The sequence below is a fragment of the Trachurus japonicus genome, chromosome 20 (assembly GCF_045865225.1).
Source record: "Trachurus japonicus isolate A0001 chromosome 20, Traja_1.0".
NCBI lineage: Eukaryota > Metazoa > Chordata > Actinopteri > Carangiformes > Carangidae > Trachurus > Trachurus japonicus.
Window position 1 is genome coordinate 5,376,582 of NC_140926.1, and position 21,521 is coordinate 5,398,102.

Genomic DNA, 21,521 nt, shown 5'->3' on the forward strand with positions numbered 1-21,521 from the left:
ACATGTTAACAGTCAGTGTTTGTCCATGAGATGTTCCTCAGTGTAACAGGATTCAAACCTGTGAGGGGAAACTGCGAGATTTCAAGCACATGGCCTTTACCTCTCAATCACAACACAACAACTACACACCACCTTTTCCCAGTCATCATAGTTTCTTCCAGAGTGCAAATTGGCGAGGATTACATCATCAGTATGGGATATGTAATGTTACAGAAGGTTGTAAATGGTTCGTCAGGATCAGCTGGGTTCTTTCCCACACCTGTTCTCGAACACAAAACATGAAAACTTGCCGTTGTCGGCAGGATTCGAACCTGCGCGGGGAGACCCCAATGGATTTCTAGTCCATCGCCTTAACCACTCGGCCACGACAACTGTACACTGTGATGTTTTTTCATCGGACTGGACACTTACACAATTTGATGTGTGGATAGGAAGGAAATTTGCAGCAAAATGCAACTGCGATGGCCGGGAATCGAACCCGGGTCAACTGCTTGGAAGGCAGCTATGCTCACCACTATACCACCATCGCACATCTGGCTGCCAATTCAGCAGTTTACAGCAGTGGAGGAATTTGACTGGGAGAGGAGGAGAGAGAGAAACTGTAGGAGGAGCTCTCCACAATAATCCTCTCTCAGTCAGGAACAACGCAGACTGTAAATGCAGCACTATCTCTCCCAAAAAGCTATCACATCTCCAGTGATGTTGCTAGGAGACGACCCATTAAACCCTGACGCATTAAAATCTGAAAATCTGAAAGGACGCAGTAAACTCACTGTCCACGTGTCCAACTCGTGTCTCAAATCACAGTAACTAGCAAAAGAAACCTTGTACTGTACACAGTATCACAACATGCTAGTTTAGCCGCTACCAAAACAACGAGCCAGTCACAGTGGATTTCATTTCAACAATTAAATATACAAACTTCATAGTAAATAAACCCATGTTTCCACTGCTCGATGCTCTGCTCAGTCGTGTCAATGATGTTTTAAAGGGGTCCGATCGCTTTTCCGCTGTTTTGCTAACCCTCATCCTGGCCATGTGCATTTGTTTACAACAAAGCCGGCGAGAAATCAATCAATAGAACAGTAGATAACATTATAAATCATATATGATGTTATATCTGTGTAGTTTAGTCTGTCATAAACAAGAGATTACAGGTGTGTGAGAGCTGGGACACCGGGTCGGCGGTCCCCGATCTTGCAAAGTTGTTTTTCAATCAAAAGAAGCAAAGAGTGACATGCACGTGAGCGCCTCCATTCTCCCAGTAACAAGTTAAGCCATTTATTGAACCATCACAATCACTCCAAAACTGTTTAATTAAAGTGAAATTCCGGCGTAAGTGTAAACCATGGTCAAACACACCGTAACACTGAGTTAGACCCCCCCTCGAGAGATCAATTTGCCCGACCGCTACATTCACGAGATCCACCAACTGCAGCAAATACCGCAATATCGCCACACACGGCGCTCTCCGGATCCACTGCCTGACCGCAACCAAAACGCCACCATTTGCCCAAAATAATGCTCAGAACTGCACCAAATGTCATCAATAGTACACACAGGGTCCCAGCACGTAGTACGAGTTGTCAAACATCTGCTAGCTTTGCCTGTTTTCTTTAGCAAGGAGATGCAACTCAACTCACCTACTTCTCCTCCGGGAGCCGCTCGTTGGTGAGGAAGCCCTGACGAGTCGATCACCGAGTGCACCGGAGTTCCGCAGCTCAATCAACAATTACCTCATGGAAATACAATCAGAGTTTTTGTTTTTTTTATCTTGCATATCACTTTATAACTATTATTATCGAGTGCTGGCCACGATATAGGCGCAAATGAGCATTTTTAAGAGCTGCGGAACTCCGGTGCACTCGGTGATCGACTCGTCAGGGCTTCCTCACCAACGAGCGGCTCCAGGAGGAGAAGTAGGTGAGTTGAGTTGCATCTCCTTGCTAAAGAAAACAGGCAAAGCTAGCAGATGTTTGACAACTCGTACTACGTGCTGGGACCCTGTGTGTACTATTGATGACATTTGGTGCAGTTCTGAGCATTATTTTGGGCAAATGGTGGCGTTTTGGTTGCGGTCAGGCAGTGGATCCGGAGAGCGCCGTGTGTGGCGATATTGCGGTATTTGCTGCAGTTGGTGGATCTCGTGAATGTAGCGGTCGGGCAAATTGATCTCTCGAGGGGGGGTCTAACTCAGTGTTACGGTGTGTTTGACCATGGTTTACACTTACGCCGGAATTTCACTTTAAGGTAAAAATGTAGCATAGTTAAGCTACAAATCTTGCATAGTTCCTCTTTAACATTTAGGGGACGTGCTGTAATGAAATAATGAAATTAAGAAATCAGCACTTTTACTAATAATTTATTTCGGTACAGACACCATTTTGTTTTCATTTGAATTTAAGTAGCTAGTTAAGTAACATTTTGGTGTTACTTGTGTTACTACCAAAATGCTATTTTATTTGAATTTTGTATGTCAGGCCACTGTGACAGTTGTTTGTTTTGCAATAAACAAATAGAAAAATATAAGAAATAGAAAGAAATACTTTTTTTTTTTTTAAATTGGGGACCCATTGAATTTCCCAGTGACCCACTCAAATCACCACCTGTGGGTCCCGGGGACTAACTGAAAACCAATCGACATCACTGCATCTCTCCACACAGTAAATGGAAGCTGAGCAACCACACACACTTACCTGTATGATGGCGACATAAACCAGTATGGATGTGAGTTGTATGGGCATCTTCTCTCCACAACAATCCTATCAAAAAAGAAAAAAAAGAAAATCAATTTAGCATGTAAGCTAGTGCATGGAGGATGCATTAGCACACGCACACAGGGAGAAATCGCGGCAAAATAACTTTATCTCTCTCGCTCTAAACGGCTCTTAAAACACGCTACACGACAGAAAACACCATAAACACATCTCTTATCAGTATTACAGCCACATTTGTTCACTTAATTGGCATTAAAACTTAGAAATATAACTTTTTCCGTCCCAGAGCATCAACTACCTACCTCTCTCTCCGTCAGGATGAAGGCAGACTTGTCACGAGAGAAGGGAGCTGCATCCATCATATCCGCAAACTTTCAAAATAAAAGCTCGGGTTTGTAAAAATGAAAGAAATGCAAAAATAAAACCACAAAAATTTGTTATATTTGTTATATTAACAACAATCCACATTTAAAGTAAAAAAACAAAAATTAAAACAGATCATGTGATGGCTTTTGGTGAAATTAATAATAATTATTAATAAACCTACAATAAAATAAAAATACCAAAATGTCAAGTTTTTCTTTTCCTATCTGTTACATGAGGAATAATCAGCCTGACAGGACTCAAACATGCACAGTGAGACCACTGTCTTACCTGCTCAGCCTGGTCCAGGTGTGCTTTTTGCCTTGACCTGCGTTAAACCAGCCTGATGATGATGATGATGATTGGCTGTAAAACTGGGCTGCGATGGCCGGGAATCGAACCCGGGTCAACTGCTTGGAAGGCAGCTATGCTCACCACTATACCACCATCGCATGGAAAGCCATATGAATTTCCATTGTTTTTTTCTGATAGGTCAACACTTTACATCAGAAGACAAAGGTAGAGAATGAAACTCAGTGTGAGATGAGCAGTTCAGACTGTGAGAAGACAGCAGAAGAGACGTTGTTGACAGGATTCGAACCTGCGAGGGGAAACCCCAATGGATTTCAAGTCCATCGCCTTAACCACTCAGCCACAACAACACATCTTCAGTGTTGAGGTGTCATAGCTGTAGTTTCCTCACTCAACTGTTATACCACATCAAGATTACCAGATGTCATATGATAGACAGGTCACTTGAACACATGGTCTGTCTACAGTCTGATGATAGATGTTTTCACTGAGTTCATCCAGTAAAAGTCAGGGTTTCCTACATTTAGATGGTCTAAGATTCAACACAGATAAAACAATTTCACAATGAACTCCATTTTACAGTCATAATATCATGGGGTCAGAATAAAAGCACTCAGGATTTCACATTAGAAGATGTGAGACACACACTTCAATTTGAAGTTCTCACAGATATAGGAGGAGATTGATTTGCAATCTTGCACCACTTCTTAGAAGGCCATCTTCTTCATTGTCGACAGGATTCGAACCTGTGCGGGGAGACCCCAATGGATTTCGAGTCCATCGCCTTGACCGCTCGGCCACAACAACCTGACAGCCAAGAACTATCAAGCACATCTTCAGGAAATGCTTGAAAAATGGCTATAGCTCCTCAAATTTCACAACATTTTTGTTTTCAAAAGGGAGAAAGTGGAGGTGACAGTCCTATCTATATAGATTTTATATATTATTTATCATCTTACTGTTTCATTTTCTTCTAAAAGTTGCTCTTCTACCACAAATCTCCTGTAGGCCTATGTTTCAATAATATATCACTATACAGAGGAGCTGCAGTTCATGCTTCGTCCAGCAGATGGCGCTACAGGATAGATGATATCACAGAAACACTCGGCAACAGGAACCTGTGGAGCTCCTTCAATAAAAAGTTTCATGACACATCAATGGAGAAATTCAACAAAAGGGCAAATCCACTTATTTATATATTTACATTTAACAGAACATTAATAAAATACACAAAACAATATGTATTCATTTGTTTTGCTCGAGGATGTTGGTGTGACGGCTTGTTGAAGGGGAACCCCGGCCCTCACAGAATATTTGTGCATGTGTGTGTGTGTGTGTGTGTGTGTGTGTGTGTGTGTGTGTGTGTGTGTCCAACGTCTTATATTGTGATTAACAGAGGAATCCAACTGGTCACAATAACGTCTTTGTGTTGAGTGCAGGTGAAAACTCAGCCTCAGGCCACAGAGCAAACATGTGATGGAGAGTTAGTAGAATGGGCCCGCCTCTGTTGTATCTGCATGTATATGTGTATAGTATATATATGTGTGTGTGCGTGTGCGTGTGTGTGTGTGTGAATGCTCTGTGTATAGTAGCACACGGCTGAGCGACAGGGTGTTTGACCGTAAACTTGTTTGCACTGGCGTTTACATGCCAACCAAGATTAACCACATTTAAACCTTTGAGGATTAAGTGAGTTTTAAACTGGTCTTTGTTCAGTTCACCTTAAATGAACCATAAATCCTGTTACAATGGAAAACACTGTGCACACTGTTCACCCTCATACTGACATGTAACATAGCACATTATATATACATTTATAAAGTTTTACTATTATGTTTATATATGTTATCACCACATTCTGGGAAAAGTGTTCACAGAAATTATACATACACATATCCTTATACACTTTGAGATGCATATACATAATGATTTACTGTATGTAACATATGCACAACATGCTAAAAATATAAACATACATATTATAGGTGTACAGTATATATCAATATATGAAATTATTCCAACTTTCATACATCTATAGGCTTTTATTTCGAAGTACAATATACTGCATTTGCTATGATTAAAGCAGAAGTAAGCGATCCGGTGGTTTTGGCTAACTTCCTGTCAGCCGATGGAGTTAGCAGTCCCCGCCCTCGTCCCTACGTCACATTCCCGCGCATCCATTGGCTGCACACACAGAGAGGACCGCCCCTTCATGCCGTTCTCTCTCCTCATTGGATAAAGGTTGTAGGATACAAGGAAAGTTTTCTCCTGGGCTCAGAGCAGAGCAGAGTGACTGACAGACCCGTGTTTCAGACCAAACACTCTATGTAAGTGATTGCTGTCGGAAGATAGAACTATTTAAGACTTATATTAACACAAATATTCCGCTTACTTCTGCTTTAAGTACCAAGAGACGTTATTGTAGTTTACCTGCCCAGATGAGATCTGTTGAAACTGCGAAAGCTTTTATTCCTGTTTGGATTTTCAATTCTGTTTTTATTGCTTTCTTAGTTTATTTTGTTGTTTGTTTTTAGATTTCGGGTAAGAACTTTGTAGCTAATGATGAAGAAAAATGCTGTATAAATAAAGATGGTCATTATTATCATGATATCCAGTTTAAAGAATGTGACCCCCGCCCCCCCTTCCAAAAAAAAAAAAATCCACTTCTTCAGGTATTGGATGAAAAATAAACAACAGAGGGAGTTCAAGTGAAGTGGATCTGGGAGCCATGACTTGCTCCATCATCACATACAAATATGGATCGTGAGCCGGGCCCGGTCTCCTCTGCCTCGGGCGCTCGACAAAGCTGCGTCTGTGCTGCGTTTGAGCCCGAGCCCACTGGGGCACCGCGCCACACTCAGCCCCCCCCCCCCCCCCCCCGCTGACATTTCAACATGACACTCTGGGCTGAGCTCTGCCATGAAGACACTTTTCTTTTCTTCCTGCCATGAAATGTGGAAATGTGCAGCTGTGAAACGCCACAGATGAGGATGTGTGTGTGTGTGTTTGCATGTGTGTGTGTGTGTGTGTGTGTGTGTCGTCTTCCTGTTTACATATCCTGTACGTTGTTTATTTGCCCCTCGGCTTTGACTGTGGCTATTACAGTAAGTGTATTTGAGGGGTAATTGTAATTGTTTGTGTATACATTGTGCTTTTTCAGAGAGGAGTGGGTAAAGCAGCAGATGCACACTGCAAAAACTCAAACTCTTACCAAGAACATTTGTCTTATTTCTAGTCGAAACAATCTCATTCTACTTCAAATGAGACTCATCACATTAAAAAGTAGCTTGTTTTTAGACACTTTTTACTTCTTTCAAGCAAATTTTCACTTGAAATAAGTAGAAAAATCTGATAGTGGAGCAAGTTTTTCTTTCTTATTAGTGTAAGCACAAAAAACCTGCTTTCACTGGCAGATTTTTCTACTTATTTCAAGTGAAAATTTGTTTGAAACAAGTGAAAATGATCTAAAAACAAGTACATTTTTAGGTGATGAGTCTTATTTTAAGTGAAAAGAGATTAGTTTTGAGTAGAAATTAGACATTTTGACAAGAAATAAGACAAATATTCTTGGAAAGATTTGGGTTTTTTGCAGTGCATGGCGGTCAACTCGTCTTTACGTTGTTATTATTATTATATTATTATTATATTTTTGTGTGTCTGTGCAGCATCAGAGTGCAGCAAACACACAACCTCTTTTGTTTGCCTTGGCGCCCACGGCCTCTCGCTGTTCGCCTGTTTGTCTTCCCCTCCGCCATGAAGGCTTTTGGACCCGGCATGAATGACTAAGAAGAACATGACACATATTCTCTGAGGTGAGTTTCCCCATACTTCTTGGCGCTGCCTTGCCTTGCCTTGCTTTGCCCGGCTCGATCCCCTGGCCCCTGAGGCCTGTGGGCAGGGATGGATGCCCGGCGGGGGGAACTCTGGACGGCTAGATGCCCGGCGACTCCATCCACCCTGGTAAATTTCGAAAAAACAGCAGCTGAAGCCAAAGTTGTTCCCTAATAAACCGCGTGTTACTATATACCATTATACATCTGCAATGTATGAAGATTAGTGCAGCCGCCCCCGGAGAAGTGAACAGACCAAACGCTCTCGCCAAGTTCCCACTCTGAATGATGAGGAGGAATATTAGAGGGAAGTGAAAGCAAAACACGCAGAGAGCTAAAACAACCTAAAATTTCACGGCCCTGGCCACAGAAATGCTGCTTGTTTTTCAGATGAAGCAACACTCACTGGGGTTGCCCCGGTTTGGCCTCTGCTGCGCTCAAAATATAACTTCACGCCCAGGGGGAACGAGTATTTAAAAACGGGCATTTCACTGCACACAGGAACACAATGAAACAGCACAAACATTAAGAAATGAAGGAAAACAAACTGTGTCACCAGGGTAGTGACACATGAAAACCTCCTTAAAGACCCAGTTTGTGGTTTTAGCTGAGTTTCCAGCCTTCGTGCCACCATGTAGAAGATTGTATGTTGTCATTGGCAATATCTGGAATAGAGGCTTTTTTTTAGAGCCAATAGCAGTGACACTGGGGTGACTGTCTCATTGGACGGCCAATAATCTGGATCTCTTTAAATCCAATAAACATCATGTGGGATGCAAAACAGTTTCGCAAACATTAGTTGCCCAAATTACATCCAATCTCTGGAGGAATGCATCACACTGACCGTGGTGGGTGGTCCGGCCATGCAGCGACATGGCATTTTTATTTTTTAACTTTCCCTTCTGTGTCATGGCTTTTACCAAAAGACATCACATTCAATCACTCGTGACATTTTATCAGAACTACCTTGGGAGAAAAAAACAGAAAAAACTCTTTCATAAACACAACGTCAGGTATGTTTAGTGCAGGCTTGACTTTCGTCCAGTGTTGTCAGGTGTACCGTTCTCCCCGGCTCACCACAAACGCCCCCGTCTGGACTGGAGGAGGCTGGCTGACAGAGAAACGGAGGCTCATTGTGGTCTGGACCAGCAGAGGGGTTCGGTTCCTCTCTCATCAAGCCACCACCACTATGGATTCCATCTGTATCGCATTACCGAGCCCTAGTCGCTGCCGTGTGGTGTCGGTGCTGCTGCATTGCAAAAACTGCAAAATCTTTCCAAGAATATTTGTCTTATTTCTTGTCAAAATGTCACTCATCTCTTTCCACTTAAAATAAGACTCATCACCTAAAAATTAACTTGTTTTTAGATCATTTTCACTTGTTTCAAACAAATTTTCACCTGAAATAAGTAGAAAAATCTGCCAGTGAAAGCAAGTTTTTTGTGCTCGTAGCCTAATAAGGAAGAAAAACTTGTTCCACTATCAGATTTTTCTAATTATTTCACGTGAAAATATCCTTGAAAGAAGTAAAAAGTGTCTAAAAACAAGCTACTTTTTATGCGATGAGTCTTATTTTAAGTATAATGAGATCTGTTTTGACTAGAAATGACATTTTGACTAGAAATAAGACAAATATTCTTGGTAAGATATTTGAGTTTTTGCAGTGTGCTGCTGCTGCTCTGTGCGGTAAACGCTCCTGAACTATAAGTGATCAAACATACCAACCCCCTCCCTCCCCTGCAGACCCTAGAGGAACCCCCTCTGAGATGGATATCACTCCAACATAAACGCTAACACAAAGCAGGATCACCACCACGGCCTGGTCTCCTACTGTATAGGGGGGCCCCAGCGGCTGCTGAAGGTCCTGATAACTGCAGTAGTTTAAAAGGATAGTTCACCCAAAATTGAAAGGGCTGGGAGAAGTTTCAGAGTCCTCTGTGGCTTCTCTGAGTTACAGGGGGTCTCGGCGTAGCAGTGCATGTCCATATAACGGTTGCAAATGGATACCAACTGTCTTCGTAACAAAAAGACACACCAAAAAACATCCAAATACCTCCATGCTGCTCGTATGTAATGTCCGTCTTGTATTGAAGCCCCAAAATGCGAAATTGTCCCGAAAAGAATTGTAGCAGAAGCTCCTCTTCGCGGTTCGTCAAATTTGGACGAACCAGGGTCCGTCCTCTTCCCAGTTGGTCCAAATTTGACGAACCGGGAAGAGGAGCTTCGAGAAGCTTCCGCTACAAAACAAGCTTGAAAAATAGACTTATTTAATTTTTTCGGGACAATTTCACATTTCGGGGCTTCAATACAAGACGGACATTACATACGAGCAGCATGGAGGTATTTGGATGTTTTTTGGTGTGTCTTTTTGTTACGAAGACAGTTGGTATCCATTTGCAACCGTTATATGGACATGCACTGCTACGCCGAGACCCCCTGTAACTCAGAGAAGCCACAGAGGACTCTGAAACTTCTCCCAGCCCTTAGTCGACATGAATGTGAGTAGATAATGAGTGAAATTTCAATTTTGGGTGAACTATCCCTTTAAAGGCATCGAGTCTTTGATAAAGAAAAGGAAGCGGAGTGAAAGCTGATGTGGAGCCTCGGCGCTCGTCTGACTGATACCGACACACCGATAACCAGCTGCAGCTACTATAACACAGCTGACACTGATTAATCATGTTAAAGCTGCTGCTGCTGTTTTTTTTTTTTTTTAAATGCATCTTCTGCTGTCATTTTGTCTCCGTTGACCCTGTTTTAGCCCCAAAACTCTTGGGTTGTGAAGAAGAAGAAGAAATAAGCAGATAAATGTAGAATACACGAGTGCATAAGCAGCTGAAATCTAATGCACGTAGATCACACAGATGACTAAAAACAAAACAAATCAGTGCTGTAAAAGAGAAATGGAAACTGAGTCCATTGGAAACAATGACGTACTGTAGACACCAGTTCTTGCTTTTGTTTTGGTTTCATGCATGACAAACTTTTCATCATCATCATCATCAGCATCCTCCTTGTTTCCATGACAGACAACAAATATCTCATGAACAACAGTGAGTTAGTGAGTGCGATGACGAGACGTCATCCTCTGGTTTCACAAATATCGCAAAAAATAATACACATATCCTCAATTAAACTGCAAAACAATGCATCACCATTATTCCTGCAAGAGATACATAAAGACAAATGAAGAGCTTGTTCCCCATGTACCATGTTTTCTCCAGGTTTATATGTTTCATATGTAAATACAACAACTTTTTGCTCATGATCCATATGTAATAAATACTATAATGCTCTTCATGAGGAAATGGGATTGTATTAAAATGAGTCCTGAGTGTAAGATGTGGTGGAGTTACATCACTCTAAACTAAACGGCATAGATTACCTCTGGTGTTTACTCTCAGCTAAATGGAAATGAGATGTTAATTATTCATTATAATAACAACATATCTATAGTGGCTCTCTATCCATTCAGCCTTATGATAGATGTTTGGTTTTAGGTTAGACCATAATTAATTCCCAGTCTAAGACAAACTGCACTGATGAGAACAGGAAATTTACCTCTAACGCTCTGGGAAAAACCCCACAGATTTTGATTCAGTGGCACGACTTTGGCAGAAGAAAAAAAAACGTGCAGTCATGCAGACGTTAACGTTCCTGCGTCGGACAACAGTGTTTATTTAGCTTTAATCACCCACTGTCTCATATTAAAGATAGTTAGCTTTTATGACTTCCTCTGAGTCCTTGCTCTGAAATTCAAACCTCACACACACCTCCTCCTCCTCCTCCCCCTCCTCCTCCTCCTCCCATTAAACTCCACAGACCTGACTCACCATTTATTCTCCTCCCTCCTTCCATATGAAGTGTAAGTCTTGGATTTAGCAAGACATGCCAATGCTATTTTACTGTCTCTTTAACTTAAATCCTTATCCTGGCGCTCTCGAAACGCTGCCCTGTGCATGTTGTTAATATAAGCACTAAATCTCAATTAACAACAAGGAAGCATATTCCGTGGCTCCTGTGGAGATTTATCTTCTGTGGCGGCCGGGGCTCGGGGGAAAGGAGCAGGAGTATTAGGGAGGATTGAATGTGGAGTCTAAACACACCGAGCACATTAGAGTTCATTAAACAGTCGCTGGTCTACACACACACACACACACACACACACACAGACACACACATACACACACCTGCACTGGTTTCTCACTCATTCATCTTCATGCTCTGGTAGCGATAACAACTTAGCAAAAGAAAAAAGAAGAAAAAACACACCTCCAGTCGTCTGCTCTGCTTTGTGCACTTATTGACTTAAGGCAGCGTGTGTGTGTATGTGTGTGTGTGTGTGTGTGTGCGTATGTGTGTTTGCTTTCTTTTATAACCGACAGCAAATAATCCCTCTCACATCCCTTTAACAGGATTGGAAATGATGAAATATGCAGCAGGATGAGGTGCCATTGTATTTTAGTAAAGAAATAACATTCCACTCTCTAAACCCGGGTTAAGATTTGTTTAACAGGATTTCAGTGCAGTGTAAAGCTCGGGCTTACACACGGCTCATATTGAACTGATTCACATTCACATATTGTTGATGTCTGGACCGTGTCGCACCAGCAATTCGTTATTTATTGGAACTTTTTTTATTTATGGTTTTCTTTGATTTTATGAAATAACACAGAGCCTCACACAGGACCCTGAAACCACCCAAATAGAAAATGAAATACATAAAAATGGGACCAAAGGATGCGTTTTGCAAAACAGTGACAGTTAGAAAGGAATAAAAACCGTGAGAAAGTGAGAGTCCAGTATCATCAGTGTGGTGCCAGTTCACACTGATAGCTAAAGGATGGACAGGCCACCTTTTCAGTAGAACCACTTTCTACCCCCCATCGCCAATTAAAACTTTAAAAATTTTAGTTAGTTAAAATTTTAAAAGAAACTCCAATAATATTAAACATTTTGGCAAATTGCCATAATCCCTACAGTTTTAGGAGTGGGTTTGTTACCTTTAATTGTCGGTGCAAGCTATTTTTAGAGCAGAGCCATGAGCTGCTCAGAGCTACGCTACGGAGGCTCATGGGATTTCTTGGTTTCCCTCATCAAACTCATCAAATCCAACAACTCCAAAACGCTCTGGTGGACAAGTTGTGACCTGTACATTCACCACGCTATGAGATGATAATGAGACGGAGTTGTTTTCAAGGTAAATTCATGCAAAACCACTGATGGGCGTTCCCATCGGAAGCAGTTTTTCGGCAAGCAGTCTCATTTACCTCAAAAACAACTCTGTCTCGTAACGTTCTGTTATTATCTCATAGCTTGCACCGGATCGACTCCTAAAACTATAGGGAATGAGGCTATGGGCCAATTTGCCAAAATGTTGAACTATCCCTTTAAGGTTGAGAGTGCAAAGACAACATGAAATCAGGTATCAGCAGGAGATGTGTCTTTACCATCAATACAGCTACCAATCAATCAACCAGTGATGACATATTGTCTCCTTAAGGGTGATTTATATATTAGGAAACATCAGTTTTGAGATTTTTGTAGAAACAAACAGCAACAAAAAACCATCAAAATGTCACAAAACTATAACATAACTTCCAAAAATCAAAATTTTAGAGCACAGTTATTTAAAATGTTGCTGTACAAATTCTTTGTAAATGTAAATTAGTTTGTCATCTCTATATTACCTTTGAGAAATGTGTGTTTAAGAGTTTGTAGTTTGTGTCATGATTATGCTAAGGTTATAAGCTTCTTGTCTAACGTGAAAAATATCCACAACATATTACCTTCTGTGTAATGTGTTAACTTTAGTTTAATCAGTTGCTCTCTGGGACTTTCTGGATGTAACCAGTTAGTTTGGTCTAACCTGTTGTAAACTCATTAAACATTTACACCATAACTAGTTTGTGTTTGACCTGTCTAACGGCTGCTGGTGTGTCGAGCAGCTGATCTCCGACACGAATCACTACTTTACTCACCATCTTCCTCTCCGTCTGCCAGATAAATGAGCATTCAGACCAACACTGACCTTTGACCTCTCTAACCAGGTGGTGTCTTGACTCTTTTCATTCTCCTCGGACACCCGGCGTCCGCATGAAGCTGGGAACCAAACACTTATGGAGTCCACATTGTCCTCTCCTCCTCCTCTCTCTATCTTCCCTCCTGCCATCCTCTGTTCCCTGCGTGAGGGCCGAACAAACCGCTGCTCCTCTGAGCCAGAGGCCGCCACCCCGGCCGTGCACGCAGGCTGAGCGAGCGTGACTTCAAAGGTTTTGTAGCTTGTGGCCGTTTTCACTGGGTGTGTTCCTCTACTACGGCCTGTTTTGTATTTAATCCTTCTCCACAACAACACGAAAACAAAGCCCTGAAATATTTTACTGTAAACCAGCTGAGCAGCAGCTAACGGGCTACAGCTATTTGAACGTGATGCGACCTATTGGGTTTTAGCAACAGCACTGAAATACCTAAAACTTCTCTTATCCATATTTTTAATGGATCATGAAACGACACCATTAACCAGAAAACATTGTGATTTTATGTTTTTACAACTTGTTCTGCCGAGTCCAGATGGACAAAAAAACACAATTAACACAGACGAGTTAACATGGACTGTAATTCCCTCCATGTTTTATTGCGTCATTAAACATCTTTATCATCTGATGCTATAATAAAACAAAACATTAAAAACTTCTTCAAGGTTTTGTGTTCTGTAACAAAGACCAAAGAACAAACAATTTGTTTAGCGTAGTGAATGTGCAGGTCACAACTTCTCAATAAGAGTGTTTTGGAGTTGTTGGATTGTGTATTTGATGAGTTTTTGAGGGACAGGGACAGAAAAGATGTTCAGAAAGTCAGAAAAGTGCAAAGTTAGTCTGACAACACACATTCAAATTCACACAAAACTTGCTGAGACTTATTGTTTAAAGCAGAAGTAAGCGATATTTTTGTGTTAATGTAAGTCTTAAATAGTTATATCTTCCGACAGCAATCACTTACATAGAGTGTTTGGACCGAAACACGGGTCTCTCAGTCACTCTGCTCTGCTCTGAGCCGAGGAGGAAACTTTTCTTGTATCCTACAAGTTTTATCCAATGAGGAGAGAGAACGGCATGCAGGGCTGTGTGTGCAGCCAAGGGATGCGCCTGAATGTGGTGACGTAGGGACGAGGACCAATAGATCCATGACGAGGGCGGGGGCTGCTAACTCCATCGGCTGACAAGACGTTATGGTGCGTTCAGGGCAGCCCGTAACTCGTGTTTTTCCGACCTGTGAAGTCGTACCAGTTCGATCTGGTACGAGTTCACGGGTCAGAAGTTACGAGTGGCCGTTATAGTGACTTTCACAGGTAAAACAGGTCGGAAAAACACGAGTGGGTTGCCTGGAACGCTACAAAGTCGTAAGTCGTGACTTGAAGCTGTAATTTACGGTTTCAAAAGCCTGCCTGGAACGCAGCATTAGCCAAAACGACCGGATCGCTTACTTCTGCTTTAATGTCCAACTGGGAGTTTTGCAGTTGAAATCATTGAATAACAAGTTTGTCCCGGACAGATTCATCACTTTTTTCACTGCTGTTCTTAGGATTATACTTTCTCACCTCTTACTGGATGTTGCACTTATAAATTGTTGTGTATTTGCATGTGTTTGGGTTTTTTGCAGCATGTGTTGACACGGTGATGAAGATGTTTTCTGTATTTTGTCTGTAGTATCTGAACCCTGATTGGATAATAATAAAATGATTGAATAACAAGTTTTTCCCAGATAGGTTCTTCACTTAATTATTTTTAATTCACAATGCTGTGTTTAGGATTATACTTTTTCACCTCTTACTGGATGTTGCACTTATAAATTGTTGTGCATTTGCATGTGTTTGGGTTTTTTGCAGCATGTGATGAAGATGTTTTCTGTATTTTGTCTTCCACCTCCACCTCTAGCTACATGAATAAGTGTTATTGCAGCCAGTGGACCAATGGAAGGATGGATTGTCTGAACTTGCAGCTTGTTTGTTTGTTTGCATGTGTTTTCTAAGTTGCAGTGTGGCTTGACCTCTCTTTGTGATGCCTCTGATGTGACATTTGGATCATGGCTTCTGTTAACGCATCCAGGCACTCGGGTGAATATTTGATCCTCATAAAGACAGATTTCCATGGCTCCCAGGGAGACGCTTCCATCTGACTGTCGTTAACTGTCTCATCTCATTCAGCTTCTTCTTGTAATTGTTCACATTCCCCGCTCTCTGCACATGTCTGTTTGCATGGCACGGGGGCTGTTTTATTGGAGTGAGTGGGTTAAAGAGTACATTGTTTGGCACGCACAAGAAAGAGACAACGAGATGTGAAGCTGCACACAACAACTAAACATGTGGATTTACGTTACACGTCGCTCCTTCTTGACTTTAGTAAAAAAGGTCCTGTCTGTGTGTCCATATGGTTTTGTGTGCAGCCCCGTGCACTGTTTGCATTTGCATGTGTGTGATCCTAATCGTCCCTCTGTCTCTGTCCGGCCTGTTTGCTTTGCGCTGACATATGGTGCCGCGGCTGTTTATCTGCACCTCAACTAGACACACGGGCTGTTAGGAATGTGTGTGTGGGAGAGGACGGTGCTGAGCTAACAGACTCTTCTTCCACCGTCGTGTCTGTTTACCTGCCATTGTTCTCGCTGGCTTCTGTGCACAGATGAGGAGAAAGGAGTGATTTATGTGCGGAGTGACAACAACAAGTGTTTGGGCTGCAGTGGCGCCAACGCTCCTCTTTATCCCGTGAGATCTGCTGAAGCCCAGAGGCGGCAGCAGCAGCAGCGGTCATTTGTGGAATAAAAGCTCCAACGGTCAACGCAGACACTTATTCCTGTAAAACTGTGGTGATCTCTGAGGTAAATGAGTCATTTTTCTCTTTTAAAGGGATAGTTCAACATTTTGGCAAATTGGCCCATTGCCATAATCCCTATAGTCATAGCAGTAGGTTCGTTACCTTTAATTGTCGGTGCAAGCTATTTTTAGAGCTACGGTACAGCCAAAAGGAATTTCTTGGTTTCCCTCATCAAACTCATCAAATACACAATCCAACAACTCCAAAACGCTGTGGTGGACAAGTTGTGACCTGCACATTCACCACGCTATGAGATAATAACACAACGTTACCAGACAGAGTTGTTTTCGAGGTAAATACAGAGACTGCTTGCTGAAAAACTGTCCCTGAACGCATCGCGCAACAGCGGTTTTGCATGAATTTACCTCTAAAACAACTCTGTCTGGTAACGTTGTGTTATTATCTCATAGCGTGGTGAATGTGCAGGTCACAACTTGTCCACCAGAGCGTTGTGGAGTTGTTGGATTGTGTATTTGATGAGTTTGATGAGGGAAACCAAGAAATCCCATTAGTCTCCATAGAGTAGCTCTGAGCAGCCTGCTGCTCTGCTCCGCCGTTCTAAAAACATCTTGCACCGACAATTAAAGGTAACGAACCTACTGCTATGACTATAGGGATTATGGCAATGGGCCAATTTGCCCAAATTTTGAACTATCCCTTTAAAATCATTAGCGTCAAGAGAGCCAGCAACTCCGCGGAAAAGAGACAGACATCGAGACTTAATGAAGTCAAGTCGCCCACCTCTCTCTCTCTCTCTCCCTCTCGTCTCTTATTCCCCCGTTGCCTTCCTCGTGCTGCATCTGATATTGTTGATGTTGTTTTTCTTTCTTCCTTCATGAAAAATGAATGGTGGCCCTGTCACGTCGGGGAGTGCAGGGCTCTGGGTTGTCTCCTTCCTGTTGCCTGTCTTATCTCGTGCATAGATCCTGGCCTGGCCTGCTTCAGCCTGAGCTGAGGTGGATAGAGAGACAGAACGAGGAGTTGGGGGGTTGGTTGGGGTGTCGGTTGGTGGTGGGGGGGTATGGGGTGCCCCTCTCTTTCATATTTAGCTCTGCAAGAGTTTAAAGCAGAGACAGGAAGTTCCTACCAGCTCCTTCTTCACTTTTCAGACCAAACGGGGACACTGGAGGGGGCAAAGGGTTTCAAATGGAGATATGAGATGGGGGGTGGGGGTGGGGGGGTATGTGTGTGTGTGTGCATGACTTGGTGTGCGGGGGCTTTTACTTGAGGCCCCCGCCATGAGGTCCTCATTTGTTCTCGGGGGCCATTACTGTGACAGACTGTTTACAATCACCGACAGATTAGGTTTACTTAAGGATTTATGTTATTCCTTTAGCCGAAACGTATAAACACGGCTGATGCTTTTCCACCACCCTGCTGTTATAAATTAATACTGCCCGCCGGAGGGGGGGGCCGTGGGATTTTAAGCACGAAATGTGAAATGTGTGGATTTTTCTGGGCAGGACAAACACGCTCTAAAACTCTTTCCCAGAGCTCTGATCCGTGGTGCTGCTGCTACTTACCAGTGTTGGATGTTGCTTCGCTCACTCTCTTTTCACCTCAGAGGACTCAACACCTTATTAGAAGTGGTGCGAGGGTCAGGACAGGAGGGGGCCACCGCCACTGGGTGGTGCACAAGGAAAGGGAAGCTGTGGAAGATGTTTTTTTTTTATGCATTTCTGAAAAATCTGCAAGAGAAACTTCCTCCCATACAACACCATGCTATATAAAGCATTACATATCCCATGCTTTCTCCAGGTAATGACCTAAACGTCTAAACGTTTGCGCGTCATCCATATGTAATAAATCAATATCTGCTTTTATCTGACAAAACAAAAACCTTTGCATGTGTCTCTCTGTCTTCAGGCCCGTCCCTTCCCTTCCCTAGTCACTGACTCCTGTCCCTGTCCAGTGGCCCTGCCCCGGGAAAAAACCCACAGCTCCTCAGATCTCTTTTAATTACATGTTTGGGCCTCAGTCACAGAGGAGCTGCACAGCATGGAGTCTGCTGAGGCTTTTGAATAATCAAAACAGAAAATGGCATCATCCTTCCTCTTCTGCTCCCACAGCAAAAAAAAGAGAAAAGAGAAGAGAGAAAGAGGTATTATTTCTCCAGGCTTTGTTGGTCCTGCAGAATAATGATCCTCCGAGAGGAAATTATAAACATATGAAGCAATTACACCGTATAAGAAATTCAGCTAAATTCACAAACCATGCTTTCAAGTTTATGATGCTGGATCAATGTTGTCTTTTTAAATTTGCAGTCATTAGATGTAACAATTTGAGAGCTGAGTGGGAGATTCTCTCTACAGTATATCATTATTGTTTCTGGATGTATTATGTTTATATATAAACTCCCCCGCTTTCTCTTTGAAGTCTCATCTTGTAGTTTCTCATAGTCGTTGTCGTCCTAACCACACGATACATGCAAGGGAGTTAGGTTCGTTAAGTGGGCTGGCCGCTCACTGAATCACATTTTTCAAAAAAGCGAAGGACCTCTGGCTGACCCCTCGCCCACCTGCATGTGGACGCTTTTAATTAATGCATTTGGTTTTTCCATAGGTCTGTTTGTTCTGAAAAAACGAGAGAGAGAGAGAGACTGAGTGAGAGAGGGAGAGAGAGCAGGAACACGGCATCCTGGGCGGGTTGGTATCCGGAGTAAGGTTTGGCATGCAGCTCTGTGAGACCACAGATATTCCCCGGCCTTCCATCTCCTCTTTTTCTCTTTCCTCATTAGCGTAGCCTCCCTCCTTCAGGGCTCTTACACACTCCTCCGCTAAACACTGTGCCACATTCACCACTGTGTCCTTTTCCTGCACCGGGGTCGCGACCTTTCTCGACAATGCTGTACTCTCCCTTTTCTTTAGGCGCGAGGAGGGTCGTGAGGCTCTAACAGAGAAGGCTGTCTTCCATTCACACTGTTTTGGAGACACACACATGTGGAAACACACAGAGCTTTTTGTCTCATTTTTGTAAAAGCAAACTTACTGGCGTCCGAGGCTGCGCTCAATCCCTGTGTCCCGTAGATAGATTTATAGTGTGTGCTTTCCCAAGCAAAACTGCAACAATCCTCTTCCTGTCCCCCATTTACTCTAGAAAGATCCAGACATAGGCTATTTCCCTCTGTAATTCACTTAGCAGATCTTAAATTAGTCCGATAACTGGTGGTCAGCACTATGTTTACTCAAAATGGGATGTCTCAATCATCAAACATCACAACATCCAATCAGCGAGGCATTAAAAAGTTAAATATAATCAGAAATTACTGGAAAATGCATGTGAAAATGAAAAGACAATATATTTTTCATCTGTAGAGACTGTTTCAACAGAAAAGAAACATATCAACTCAATATGAAATCAACATTATTGTCATTGAGAAAAGGTCATCCTACTTAAATAACTCTTTTCCTTTTCTTTTTGTGTAGTTGCACACCGGTAATTTGTTAAGAGGCATATTGACATGTGTGGCAAACATGAATATGGCCTTCAGTTGGAAATAAACATTGACACAACATTTATGAAAAAAAAGAAAAGAGTAAAACACCTGTAGTCATCAATAACTAATATAGCCTAGTCCCTAAGATTAGACTTGAGAGGAATTTGAGGAAATACAACAGAACGGACACAATATATGTCAATCATAAGCTTTTTTTATTATTTATTATTGTGCTTCATTGTGTGTTTAAATATTCCCAAACTACATCTTTTATTCAAAGTAAACTGTATTTTTTTTTTTTTTACACCATTATTTTTGATTCGGTTATTTTCTTCTCTAAAGTTATGAAGCAAAGCCTTCTGGGAGAATCCTGACTCGACCAATCAGCTCATTGTGACATTTGCGTAAGTGAACGTAACTTTTTTTGTGACATTTTAGCTAGTAACAGCTGTTGTTAGCGTAACGGACGATTCAGCAACAAAATGTTAATACTAACTGAGTTCAAACAAAAAGGGTAACAGAGAGCAGGATGAGTTTATTGTTGGAGGGACAAAGTAGAGTGACGTTTTATGTCGTTGCGTTTCAAGTTCATGGGACGTTACGAACGTTGCTAAGTAACGTACGCTAACGTTGCTAACCGACAGTTCAAGAGGAAAAAGACGGACGTTACGTCAGCAACGGTCACCGTTAGCTTGAACCATAGTTTTGGACTTTCACCGCGTTGTTACCGACTCTACTGAGCGCGAGGCCCGGTGTGCGATCTTCTAATGGGTGAGTACAGGTGTGCGTTTTATTTTAAGATGCCTATGTGTGTGTGTGTTGGTTTTTGGCTGGGTGGTTTGTGTTCAGTATGGCGGCTGTCTGATACGTTGAGCAACGGACAGTCTGCAGGTTTGCAGTTGGCATGGTGAGCATCTCCATGGTGACATAGTTATATCTGTAGAGGTTGTGGTTGTGTTTGTGTCCGTGCTTGTGCATGAGTCAGGTCAACTTTTATTAGACATATGTCCATATAAAGGAGTTAGTTTTATATATAACACTTGTTAAAAAATTTTTTGTGTCATCGTTGTGTGAGCTAACGTACTGGACTAACTTGAATTTCCCTGCTAGGGATGAATACAGTATTCTCTATCTCTATCTATCTCTACACCACTTTCATATTGCAGTCTATGGCTCTTGATGACAAGTGTTTAGATTAGCAATCAATTTAAATAATAGGGTACATAAGTAAAACATGGATAAATAAAAACAACAGATTAAATGGTCAATGGATAAAGGAGAATAAAGATGATTGTTAAAATAGATGCTCTGAAATGCAGAAGTCTAATTGCTGTGGGGAATAACAATAGGACATTCAACAAGGATGTTCTGTATTGAAACCTTTTTGATAATGCGATCTCTAAGGAAGAGATAACTGAGTAAGAGATAAAAAGATAGTGTAACCTTACTTAAATATAAAAAGATGCTACATGTAACATTAAGCATTTTACCTGTATGTCATGGTATTTCTAATGGAAATAAAGTATGTTGCACCATAACTGTAGCAGGAATATTAAATAGCTCTTGGAGATGATAAAAGTATCTCTCCAGAGGGGCGGACAGCAGTAATCAAAAATAACACCCACAGGTAAACAAGCACTTTAGCATGGATATCATAGTTTAAATAGCAGCTGCTTGGCTTATCTTTAACTGGCTGTGTTTATTGTAGTTTTAAGTAGAATTCCAGATAATCTGACTCAAGTGTTAGTTTGTTTACAACCAGTCTGATCGTCTGAATGCTTGTGTTTCTTGGCCGGTCTGATATATTTTTAGCTGCAGCCTCTCAGCAATGACTTAAACGAATACAGTTGTATCATAACCGCCCGAACAAATGGCGAGAGCTCCAAAAATAAGACGTAAGTTTTCTATCCCCGAGCTTATGTACTCTATCACCCAGTGGATTTGTTTTCTGCACTTATGTAACTGTTGAACATATCCTTATACCGTACTGTATCGG

The 21,521-nt window shown here is 42.0% G+C and overlaps 1 long non-coding RNA gene and 5 other non-coding genes across 7 annotated transcripts in view; 1 reads left to right on the forward strand and 5 right to left on the reverse strand.

Moving 5' to 3' along the window:
* Positions 1–290: 290 nt before the first annotated feature.
* Positions 291–372, reverse strand: trnas-aga (transfer RNA serine (anticodon AGA)). Its single transcript has one exon. It is a non-coding gene; the product is annotated as a tRNA-Ser (tRNA).
* An 85-nt stretch (positions 373–457) lies between these two features.
* trnag-ucc (transfer RNA glycine (anticodon UCC)) lies at positions 458–529 on the reverse strand. The gene has a single exon. It is a non-coding gene; the product is annotated as a tRNA-Gly (tRNA).
* Positions 530–3,460: 2,931 nt separating this feature from the next.
* Positions 3,461–3,532, reverse strand: trnag-ucc (transfer RNA glycine (anticodon UCC)). Its single transcript has one exon. It is a non-coding gene; the product is annotated as a tRNA-Gly (tRNA).
* A 128-nt stretch (positions 3,533–3,660) lies between these two features.
* trnas-uga (transfer RNA serine (anticodon UGA)) lies at positions 3,661–3,742 on the reverse strand. The gene has a single exon. It is a non-coding gene; the product is annotated as a tRNA-Ser (tRNA).
* A 375-nt stretch (positions 3,743–4,117) lies between these two features.
* trnas-cga (transfer RNA serine (anticodon CGA)) lies at positions 4,118–4,199 on the reverse strand. The gene has a single exon. It is a non-coding gene; the product is annotated as a tRNA-Ser (tRNA).
* A 15,973-nt stretch (positions 4,200–20,172) lies between these two features.
* Positions 20,173–21,521, forward strand: part of LOC146966258 (uncharacterized) — an 82,706-nt gene continuing 81,357 nt past the window's right edge. For both annotated transcript variants that reach the window (XR_015034552.1, XR_015034553.1), the window contains exon 1: positions 20,173–20,296. This is a non-coding gene — a long non-coding RNA (uncharacterized LOC146966258). The remainder of the gene's footprint in view (positions 20,297–21,521) is intronic.